This window comes from Oncorhynchus keta, chromosome 35, assembly GCF_023373465.1.
Source record: "Oncorhynchus keta strain PuntledgeMale-10-30-2019 chromosome 35, Oket_V2, whole genome shotgun sequence".
Lineage (NCBI taxonomy): Eukaryota > Metazoa > Chordata > Actinopteri > Salmoniformes > Salmonidae > Oncorhynchus > Oncorhynchus keta.
This window is the reverse complement of record NC_068455.1, coordinates 69227918-69240251: the sequence shown is the minus strand read 5'-3', so window position 1 is coordinate 69240251 and position 12334 is coordinate 69227918. Positions and strand designations below refer to the sequence as shown.

Below are 12334 nucleotides of genomic sequence, written 5' to 3'. Positions count from 1 at the left end.
AGAAGAGAAAGAGAGAGATGGAGGGAGTTAGAAGAGAAAGAGAGAGATAGAGAGGAGGGAGTTAGAAGAGAAAGAGAGAGATATGGAGATAGGAGGGAGTTAGAAGAGAAAGAGAGAGATAGAGAGGAGGGAGTTAGAAGAGAAAGAGAGATAGAGAGGAGGGAGTTAGAAGAGAAAGAGAGAGATAGAGAGGAGGGAGTTAGAAGAGAAAGAGAGAGATAGAGAGGAGGGAGTTAGAAGAGAAAGAGAGATAGAGAGGAGGGAGTTAGAAGAGAAAGAGAGAGATAGAGAGGAGGGAGTTAGAAGAGAAAGAGAGAGATAGAGAGGAGGGAGTTAGAAGAGAAAGAGAGAGATAGAGAGAGAGGAGGGAGTTAGAAGAGAAAGAGAGAGATAGAGAGGAGGGAGTTAGAAGAGAAAGAGAGAGGTAGGGAGATAGGAGGGAGTTAGAAGAGAAAGAGAGAGATAGAGGAGGGAGTTAGAAGAGAAAGAGAGAGATGAGGAGGGAGGGAGTTAGAAGAGAAAGAGAGAGATAGAGAGGAGGGAGTTAGAAGAGAAAGAGAGAGATAGAGAGGAGGCAGTTAGAAGAGAAAGAGAGCGATAGGGAGAGATGAGGGAGTTAGAAGAGAAAGAGAGAGATAGGGAGAGAGGAGAGAGTTAGAAGAGAAAGAGAGAGATAGAGAGGAGGGAGTTAGAAGAGAAAGAGAGAGATAGAGAAGAGCGAATTAGAAGAGAAAGAGAGAGATAGAGAGGAGGGAGTTAGAAGAGAAAGAGAGAGATAGAGAGAGAGGAGGGAGAGTTAGAAGAGAAAGAGAGAGATAGAGAGAGAGGAGGGAGTTAGAAGAGAAAGAGAGAGATAGGGAGAGAGGAGGGAGTTAGAAGAGAAAGATAGAGAGATAGAGAGGAGGGAGTTAGAAGAGAAAGAGAGAGATAGAGAGGAGCGAATTAGAAGAGAAAAAGAGAGATAGAGAGGAGGGAGTTGAAAGAGAGAGATAGAGAGAGAGAGGAGGGAGTTAGAAGAGAAAGAGAGAGATAGAGAGAGGAGGGAGTTAGAGGAGAAAGAGAGAGATAGGGAGAGAGGAGGGAGTTAGAAGAGAAAGAGAGAGATAGGGAGGGAGAGAGGAGGGAGTTAGAAGAGAAAGAGAGAGATAGAGAGGAGGGAGTTAGAAGAGAAAGAGAGAGATAGCGAGGAGGGAGTTAGAAGAGAAAGAGAGCGATAGGGAGAGAGGAGGGAGTTAGAAGAGAAAGAGAGAGGGGAGGGAGAGAGGAGGGAGTTAGAAGAGAAAGAGAGAGATATAGAGAGAGGAGGGGAGTTAGAAGAGAAAGAGAGAGATAGGGAGAGAGGAGGGAGTTAGAAGAGAAAGAGAGAGAGATAGAGAGGAGGGAGTTAGAAGAGAAAGAGAGAGATAGGGAGAGAGGAGGGAGTTAGAAGAGAAAGAGAGAGATAGGGAGAGAGGAGGGAGTTAGAAGAGAAAGAGAGAGATAGGGAGAGAGGAGGGAGTTAGAAGAGAAAGAGAGAGATAGAGAGAGGAGGGAGATAGAAGAGAAAGAGAGAGATAGATAGAGAGGAGGGAGTTAGATGAGAAAGAGAGAGATAGATAGAGAGGAGGGAGTTAGAAGAGAAAGAGAGAGATAGGGAGAGAGGAGGGAGTTAGAAGAGATAGAGAGAGATAGGGAGAGAGGAGGGAGTTAGAAGAGAAAGAGAGAGATAGATAGAGAGGAGGGAGTTAGAAGAGAAAGAGAGAGATAGGGAGAGAGGAGGGAGTTAGAAGAGAAAGAGAGAGATAGATAGAGAGGAGGGAGTTAGAAGAGAAAGAGAGAGATAGGGAGAGAGGAGGGAGTTATAAGAGAAAGAGAGAGATGGAGAGACAGGGGGGAGTTAGAAGAGAAAGAGAGAGATAGAGAGAGAGGAGGGAGTTAGAAGAGAAAGAGAGAGATAGGGAGAGAGGAGGAAGTTAGAAGAGAAAGAGAGAGATAGGGAGAGAGGAGGGAGTTAGAAGAGAAAGAGAGAGATAGGGAGAGAGGAGGGAGTTAGAAGAGAAAGAGAGAGATAGGGAGAGAGGAGGGAGTTAGAAGAGAAAGAGAGAGATAGGGAGAGAGGAGGGAGTTAGAAGAGAAAGAGAGAGACAGAAAAAGATAAGGAACCGTAACTGAATTAAAAGATCAGATGGTGATTTGATGGTGATGTGATTTGTCCTTTTCAAATATGAAAAAAAGAGACAGGTAGATAGTGAACTGGGGTTTTGTTGTAGGTGGCTATTCATAGTGGTGGTGTGGAGATAGATGGCAGACAGTGTGTCTGTGTGTGTGTTCGCATCGTCTGATGTGATGGCATTGTAATATGAATGTCTGTTGAATTGTTCTGTTGAGGAATGAGGAATGTTTGATCGGATTGCAGATTATCCCAATGGAACCGTAATAAAACATACACTAACTGACTGATTTTACAAAGACTTGTGAAAGTTTTAAATTATACTCATGTTTTCCCTAGTATCACACACACAATACAGTAAAATATTTAAATCACCACTGTGAATGAACTAATTTTATTGTACAGGTTGACAAGTGTTTGGGCCATATACAGTACATGTATGCAAGTATCAAAGATGTAATGCAATCGTATCACTACGACTGTGTCGGTACAGCGTGTTAACAACTCAGTATGTGTATTTGAAAGACTATATCTCAGTGTAGAAAGAATGTACAAATGTAACTATGTATAAAGTACACCTACTCATTCAAATGTTTTTCTTGAACCCTTGAATGAGTAGGTGTGTCCAAACTTTTGACGGGTACTGTATTTGTGGTTGTGAGATGGACACCGCTCAGGCAAGTTCATGCATGGCCGTTACGATTCTTCATACGAGGGTGTGGATCCTTATGTATTTATAATATTGTCTAGAGGCTCATCGTGTTTACTGAAGGCAGCTGAGAATCAGGATTTCTATGGATAGATGTTTGATAAAGGGGTTGTATGAGACTTCTGCATCTAGTTTCTTAATGGCTTTTTGTTACACGTTATAGTCAAAGTATGTCGGTGCGCGTGTGTCACTCGTGTCATTAAAGCTGACATGTGTCTTAGAATGAAGAGTTTGTGTGTGTGTACTGTAAGTACGTGGGTGAGGGCCGTTGTTTTTGTGTGTTAGTGTGAAAGGGTGTCTGCCTGAGAGCGTATGTGTTTAAGTGCGTATGCGTTAGTGAAAGTGTGTGTGTATGTGTGTTCTCTCTGTGTGGTACAGTAACTCAGAGCCTGATGTGTTTTTTATCGCCGTGGTCACGCGGAAAAACTTCCCCACAGACGGGATTCATTTCCTGCATTTCACCTTTCCCTGAACCCCCTCTCTCTTTTTTACTCCCTCCCTCGCTCCCTCTAACTATCTGGATCGGACTCTTTCGTAATCCCCCCGTCACAAAGAAGAAGGAGGGAGGGTATCTGACTTCTCTGACTCAGTCTTCTGATTCTTGCCCCCTGACCTCGTCTCACCTCTTCTACTCCTCTTCACCTCCTCCTCTCTTCTCACTTGGTCTTTCCCCTTCCACTGGGTGGTGATCAGTAGGACACAACGTAGAAAACGTTTTTTCAACAGAGAAAAGCCAAACTCTTCTCCTTTTCCTCTTTATAGTTGTCATCCAGGGAAGTATGCAGAGGGACATACGATGACGCAGAAGTAACATGTAGACTGAGTATGAACTGGAAGTGTAACGCTATAAGCAGATGTTAGTGTGCATTAAAAAACCTCAGATTCCTTAGCAGACATTCCATAGATGAGTCTCTCACTCAAGACTTCAAATGTGCAGATCTCATCTCTATCAAGGCATAACGCTTCATAAAACGATAGCAATTAGGCCAATCTAACCTCAAAAGTGTCCTTGTAACTTTTATGTGTTACAAGTGTTACATCTTCTGTACCATGAATGTGTGTCTTAAGGGCTGAATCAACTGGTAGTTTGAGCCCCACTGGCCTGCCAGACCAGACAGATTCCATTACATCATGAATATTGACACTGTCTGGGAGACTGGGTGGTCAAGCAGCAAGCTGGCCTCTAGTTTGCTGCTTGAGTAAGTTTATTTGTATTAATTGAACCTTTATGTAACAAGGCAAGTCAGTTAAAGAACAAATTATTATTTACAATGACGGCCTAACCCAGCCAAACCCTAACCAGAACAACTCGGGGCTAATTGTGCGCTGCCCTATGGGACTCCCTATCACGGCCGGTTGTGATAGCCTGGAATCGAACCAGGGTCAGTAGTGACGCCTCTAGCACTGAGATGCAGTGCCTTAAGACGCCTGTGCCACTTGGAAGCCCCTTGTAATTAATGTCCCTTATAACGGTGAACATACACTGACTTATAGATTGTATCCTAAAGGGCACCCTATTCCCTATTACCACATAGGGTGCCATTTGGTACGCAAGCATATATTTCGCTCACCACACTTAGTCATCAGTTATGTGGTGAGTAGAGGCTACACGTAAGATTAACTTAATTACAGTGTAATTACTAGTTACTTTCTCTCTCGGATGTGTTATCTCAGACCTTAGGGGGATTCTTTTATGTAGCCTTCCGTACTCTAAGAGGAGTACGGTTTCTTAGGTTTCTTGTTTTCTATAAAAACATTTACAAGGTTTGAGAGCTGAAAATGTTGATGGAATATGCTACTCTAAACTTGGTGAAGGGCTAAGAATTATTGCTTGTAAGTGTTTTAAATGTCACTAAGGAGGCCGAGCAGGTGTTTTCTATCTATCTATCTATCCCACACACCCTTCATGACCCAATTAAATCAGTCACTTGAGCTCCAAGAGATAGCTAGATAGATAGAGAGATAGAGATAGCTAGAGAGAGATAGAGATAGCTAGAGAGAGATAGAGATAGAGATAGAGATAGCTAGAGAGAGATAGAGATAGAGATAGAGATAGCGAGATAGAGATAGCGAGATATATAGAGATAGCGAGATAGAGATAGCGAGATATATAGAGAGAGAGAGAGAGAGAGAGAGAGAGAGAGAGAGAGAGAGAGAGAGAGAGAGAGAGAGAGAGAGAGAGAGAGAGAGAGAGAGAGAGAGAGAGAGAGAGAGAGAGAGAGAGAGAGAGAGAGAGAGAGAGAGAGAGAGAGAGAGAGAGAGAGAGAGAGAGAGAGAGAGAGAGAGAGAGAGAGAGAGAGAGAGAGAGAGAGAGAGAGAGAGAGAGAGAGAGAGAGAGAGAGAGAGAGAGAGAGAGAGAGAGAGAGAGAGAGAGAGAGAGAGAGAGAGAGAGAGAGAGAGATAGATAGATAGATAGATAGATAGATAGATAGATAGATAGATAGATAGATAGATAGATAGATAGATAGATAGATAGATAGATAGATAGATAGATAGATAGATAGATAGATAGATAGATAGATAGATAGATAGATAGATAGATAGATAGATAGATAGATAGATAGATAGATATAGATAGATAGATAGATAGATAGATAGATAGATAGATAGATAGATAGATAGATAGATAGATAGATAGAGAGAGAGAGAGAGAGAGAGAGAGAGAGAGAGAGAGAGAGAGAGACCTAGATGTTGCACCAAGATGTTGCACCCCTAAAGTGCTGTCCTGAGGAGATGCACTGTATTAAATACATGCTCCGGGAACTTTGACGACTACTAACTTTTAAACCTCTCGCTTTGGGCTGGATGTGTCAAATGTGTAGTTCATACATGCATAATATATGAGCAGAATTACTGTCTTCTCTCAATTAGCCACGAAATCCCTAGTTTGAAAGTGACAGTTTTTCTGGAAGCTGTCCCTCCATTTTTCCCCATATGGGCCAGAACTCTAGCAATTCAAGTTTTAGCCAATCAGCTTCAGCCCCTTGCCATTTGACTGATTGCTAGCACACACAGCAGAACGAGAGAGTACTGAGATGGTGCACATATCTGCACATATCCCAGCTAGCAATGAGGAATCGGCCCTCTTCCGGGGGGCTGGAACTGATTGAATCGGGCCGGAATCGGGTGTCGGGCTCGGCCCGGAATCAAAATGAATGACTGCCCAGAATCGGCCCAAGTACATCAGGCCGTATCCGTCTACCGGAATTCAGCCGACTTTGCCGGCATCTTACCAGAATCCCCCCAGAAGCGGCCCAAAGCACATTTAATTATAGTGTAATTTAGTCATTTTAAATATTACAATTTTACATTTTATACATACAAATTATACCCATCCACAAAAAAAATAACATTTTGTGTCAGCGTGCATGTGCCTGGCTCACCACAGGAGTCGCTATAGCGCATGTGACAAGGATATCCCAGCCGGCCAAACCCTCCCCTAACTCGGACGACTCTAGGCCAATTGTGAGTCGCTTCAATGGTTCTCCCGGTCGCGGCAGGCATAGGTCTCGACCCAGCATCTGTAGCAATGCAGTTTGCAGTGCGGAGCAGTGTCTTAGACCGCTGCGCCACTCAGGAGGCTCCATCCACAAAGAATTTTGTTTAAATGTTAATTGTATTTTTTGATCATAGAAACAATGAGAAAATATGGAAAAATAAATAATGAAATGTTAATTATATAAAGCAGCCTGTGTAATCATCTGTCAGAGAGTAGCCTCGGCCCAAACCCCAAGTAATACATTTGGGCCAGATAACTCACACCGGAATCGGCCGGAGCCGCAAGTAATACATTTGGGCCAGATAACTCACACCGGAATCGGCCCAAGCTCAATCCCCGAATCCTAGCCATTAGTAATACTGCCAAAAGCGGCCCAGACTCGGGCCACATGACGTCGGCAGAGTCGGACTCTCAGCCGAGTGCCCCGACTCTCAGCCGAAATTGGCCCAGATCCACTGTGCTAGCTGGGATGTAACGTAGTACTAAATTTTCAGGGACCACTTTTGGCTGGTTGTATACAAACGTTCTGCAGAATCTCTTTAATGTAGGCTACAAGACGGTAAAAAGTCACCTTCCCAATGAATCCATTCCCCAATATTCTATCCAGATTTATAACAGCATCTAAAGATGACACACTCTTTCCCTCAAACTGACACTTCTTGAAAAAAAGTATAGAAATGTGAAATTATAAAATATATTTTAGGTTGCAGAAGCATGTTTATAAATCCATCTACATAGTTTGATTGAGGGGAAATCAAAAACTACAAGCTGAAAATTCAAAAAGGCCAGGAAGGGAATGTGTTACAGTAGCCTGTTATATCATATTACAATAGTTTCAGTGTGCAATAAAACTATGGTAGGTAGGGTGAAAACGGGACATTTTTCTGTGGCTGTGGGATTTGAAAAGGCTGCGACCGGAGTGTCTTGTGCTACTCCGGTCACCGCAGATGACACGTCTGCCTCTTATCTGGAGAGGAATTTCCTCCTCGCCCTGTATGATGATTTGCGTCAATAACGTGCAACCATTTTCAGTCGTTCTTTCCCCCTGCCTTCTCTCTCGCGGCCATCTCAATTAAAAAGCCACAGTAATGAAATAAATAACTACCAATAAACAATGCCCGGGTGCACAGCCTACACACGTAATGTCCCACCCCCCACAAAAAAACGCGTCCCGTTCGCAGCTGGTCTCCAGACATTAAGCTTGTAACATATGATCTTAAAATCCTCTAAGTGAACATAGTAACGCGATTGTTTTAAATCTCAAAACCGTTGTGGAGTCACGGTCCTTGTCTATTCTGTTTGTCATGTAGCCTATCTATCTCTCCCCCATGCTTCATCCATTTTGTTCCTACATTTTCTATAACAAAAGATTGAAAGGGAGGAGATATAAGACATGAGTGTTGCGACGAGGGATCGGGGGACGAAAAAAGTGCCATCATGGATTTCATCTTGAATTTCGCTGCCAATCTCCCCCTCCATCACCCTAAAACTAAATCAGACCTTCTCACATTTTGTCTAGCACACGTACGGAAGGCTACATAAAAGAATCCCCCTATCTTATACCAACTTGCGTTTTCAGAATGTGATACAATGTTGCACGCAACACACTTGCTACTTTCTTGCGAAATAACTAGTCCGAAGAAGGTGAAAGGTAGCCAATAGCTAGAGTGAAGCTCGTACTCATTCATGAGAGCTGAGGCTAGAACAAGTTTACCGGTTGTAATAGTATAGCCTACGAATCGTCCTGGTAAATATAGTCGTAGGCTAGTGTGAGGACGATATTTTTAAAACCCGTTTGGTAGAGTTGGATAGGTGTAGCCTAGCCTGTACACATAGAGGCTACCTACATTTGGTTAAACTGGTCATTTTAAAAATGTGCCGTACGCAATGTGTCGCCAACAAAATAATAAACCTGTCTAAATGGATCTCTGAATGGAATGTACTCGCGTTGCAGCTTTGTAAATCACACTGGAACATGTAGTTAACCAAGAAATATGTCCGCGGAGATCAAAGGTTCTCGAGCGTTAAGACGCGAATCAAATATATGCTGCTTGATCCTGATATGCAATTTATTTATGTCAAAACTGCGTTTTTATGTTTTAATGTGAATCAAACTCGATGCGCATGCATGGTTGAATGCAATTGGCATTTAGAGTACGATTTTAATAGGCCTACTTAGAGCAATACATCAAATATAGAACTTAATCAAAGTTGTACAATTAATAGGCTTTAATAGGCTACACTTGCGCGTTCACTTTAGTGGACTTTTAGTGCACTTCAAACAAAATAAAGTAATTTACAGTGTAGGCGAATATGTTATCCGGCATTGCAAGTAGGACATTTTAGGCCCCAAGTTATAGCTGAAACTATTCTATCATGATTTACCGTAGTTTATATGGCTATCGCATGCAGACAGTCGGCCACGCGCGCATATACAACACCGGCCTCATACATGACACAGTAAAGTGCCGAAGTGCTGCAACATACATGCAGCACACACACCACACCGAGTACAACACGCCAATCACTTTGAACAATCCACCCACTATACTAACGCATGGAAACTGCAAGGTGTAAACAAAATGCTAGATAAAAATTGACGTAATAAGCTTCAATCACAGCAACTAACGTTATAGGATGATTACCCGAATCTGCCCCCCGCCAAAAAGAAAAAGTCGTCGCCACATATTTGTTGTTCATGAAGACAACAACATTCGCGATAAATACAACAATTTTGGAGAGGTTCTACTATAGTGCTACACAACTGCAGTTCCATACCACTCTATATAAAAGTGCACATGTAAACGTGTGGATAGTATATATTGTAAATTAACTAGATATTTATGATGAAAGTAAGACTCTATGTACTTACGGGAAAGGCGGCGGGCGGATTAATGACACGACACGTCATGATTACGTTTCACTTGAATTAAATACATTACGAGTTGGGGGAAAAAATGGAAATCAGGGTTGCTGTATACAAGCATACGCCGTTTCCCCCCTCCCTTAGCTCACCCTCTTCTCCTCCCTTTCTCCCTCTCTCTCGCATTTTTTCCAAAGATCCATTTATTGTGCAGTAGTGAGTGAGTGAGAGAATAAGATAGGGAAAGAGAGCGAGAGAGAGGGGAGCGATGAGAGAGGGAGTGATGTAGGTTGCAGATGTAATTATAATCTCACAGCACCATTTTAGAACATTGACACGCGGGCGGCTGTCTATCAGCTCGGGCACAGTTCAGTTGCAGTCCAAAATAACGACACATTATAGCACCACTATCAAGTGATCTCTATTTGACAGCTTACATATAACAATAGCCTACATCAGTTTGGGGCAAAGTGTCTTATCGAAGTGCGTAAATGTTATAAAGTATGTGTTTGACGCGATGTATCCAAATGTTGTTTTGATAACCCACCCCGGAAGCGTGTGGTTTTATAGTTACACAAGTTGAAGGGAGATGTATATGGTTATCACTGTTTTATAACTGTTTTGGTTTACTCATTGTATAAGTGACTAACAAGTGTCTTTCACTATGAATTGAAACAAAAGATTCCCACCCAAAAGTATGGTTATTAATCGTTTGAATCATCATTCGAATCGGAAGTTTCACGTTAAACTCGGAATTTCTCTGAATCATGCTTCTATTCTAACTCACACCGAAGCACAACACGTGGGTAAAAGCAACTTCACCCCACGTGGGCTCGCGCTCCTGGAGGCGCAGGTGCATTGCCTTTAACAGGCCACTCCATCACAATGCACCTCTCTAAGAGCATACCTGCACGGAGGCCGGTCGGCAGCGACTTCACCAACTGTCTGATATGTTTTATTATCATGCATATCAATAAAAACAGGTACTGGGGTAAGTTCTCTGCTATTATGTATAACACTGTAATAATACCTATATTTAAAAGACAGGAGTCAAGATGACATTCAATGGTGAGGTTGAACTTTATCCCTCATCACCCCCTAAACACATGGGCATACACACACACAGGAGTATTTTCATTCTTATTTCATTCACCTGATGTGCCCTTATGGTCTAGTGGCATGCTACTGTAAATAGCATACTGACCATGTCATTTCTCCTGCTCTTATCACACAGCCCTCTTATTTTCTCACAAACCTATAGAATAGAAGATAATGGAATAGGATAGAATATTATGACTTATTTGTTCCAAGAGGGAACGTCAGTATATACACTAATAAAACCTGCTCTTGATTGTAAAATATTATATAAAACAAATTTACATTTACATTTTGGTAATTTAGCAGACGCTCTATTGAGAGCAACATACAGTAATTGCATTCAACTAAGGTGTAGGTAAAACAACCATACATCACAGTCACCGCAATGATCTATAATAGTAATAAGAGTTGTACATTTATATATATTTACTAGAGATGGTGCAGCTGTCTATGATAATCTACTATCACCTTGCCATCTATTGTGATTGGCATATGTGCAGTACACATGTATTTGTTGTGTGAATGGACGTGACTGTGTGTGTGTAGGTGTGTGTGTGTGTACAGTCACGGCATATGTGTGTCTGTACTGTGTCTGTGTGATTGTGTGTCTATTTTGTATAGCATATGTGTACATGTTTGTGTCTGCCACAATGGCATCATCACCCACCCCTGATGCTTTGATTTTGTGTGTATGTGTGTGTGTCTGTGTGTGTGTATGTGTGTGTGTGTGTGTGTGTGTGTGTGTGTGTGTGAGAGATACTTTGATTGTTTTCTCCGCTGCAGAAGAAACACACCAATTAATATGCAGAGAGTGACTGAGACGAGACAAACAAAAAAATTCAGGCAGGGAGGAGAGAGAGGAAGAGTGAGAGAGAGAGAATGGATGGAGGGGTGATGAAATGAGAGATGAGGGAAAGAAGGTGGGAGGAGGAGGGAAAGAGAGAGAGAGATTAAGTGAGATAAGGAATGAGGAGTGGAGGGGAGGTCTCTGGATGGAGAGAATGAAATCTGATAGATGCTGAAGTAGAAAACGAGAATAAAAAAAAGAGATAAAGGAGGGAGTGGGTTGGAGGATCAATATGTACATATTTAGAGGGGAGATGGAGGGAAATCAATTGATAGGTGGGGGGAATTGACGTGCAGTAGAGAGGGATGGGGGAAGGGAGGGGTGAGAAAATGAGAAAGAGAGACGGAACAAGGGATGAGAGAAGGAGTGCAGAGGTGGAGTGATATATGTGGCTGTGGCTGCTGTCCTTTTGTTGCAGTGGAAGGGTATTGATACTGTAATACCCCCCCCATCACAATGCTGCCGTGACAACGGGCAGAGTGACGCCCACCGGCATAATGCAGCCAGCCACAATACTGAGGGCACTGAGGCATCACACACACTGGCAACATGGGACAGAGAGACAGAAGGAGGGAGAGGAGAAAGAGGGATAGAGAGAAAGAGGGAGGGAGAGGAGAAAGAGGGAGGGAGAGGAGAAAGAGCGATAGAGAGAAAGAGGGAGGGAGAGGAAAAAGAGGGATAGAGAGAAAGAGGGAGGGAGAGGAGAAAGAGGGATAGAGAGAAAGAGGGAGGGAGAGGAGAAAGAGGGATAGAGAGAAAGAGGGAGGGAGAGGAGAAAGAGGGATAGAGAGAAAGAGGGAGGGAGAGGAGAAAGAGGGAGGGAGAGGAAAAAGAGGGATAGAGAGAAAGTGGGAGGGAGAGAGGGTGGGAAATGGAGGTGAAGAAAATAAGAATCAGATAGAGAAAGGGAGAGATGGAGAGGAAAGATGGAGGGAGGGGGAGAAGCAAGGGATTGAAGGAGAGACAGAGAGATGGCGGAGATATATGAGAGAGAAGTGGTGATGAGAGGAGAGAAAGAATGGAGGTATAGTGAGAAGGAAAGATGTCTGATTATTTGGTTAATGTCTGGATTTGTGTACCATGAACAGGTTGTGTGTGTGTGTGTGTGTGTGTGTGTGTGTGTGCTTATGTATTACAGTATGCAGTATACAGGTTTACAGTATAGTGCT

General features: G+C 42.9%; 1 protein-coding gene across 4 annotated transcripts in view; it reads right to left on the bottom strand.

Moving 5' to 3' along the window:
- The window catches only part of LOC118368909 (zinc finger protein 219-like), a 50724-nt gene that overhangs the window by 17843 nt on the left and 20547 nt on the right, over positions 1-12334 (bottom strand). The window contains exon 1 of one of the 4 annotated variants that reach the window (XM_035753387.2): positions 9230-9416. The exons of the other annotated variants lie outside the window; for them this stretch is intronic. The gene's annotated coding sequence lies outside the window, so the exon portion shown is untranslated. Of the gene's footprint in view, positions 1-9229; positions 9417-12334 lie in introns of those variants that run through there. 4 annotated transcript variants of the gene reach the window in all.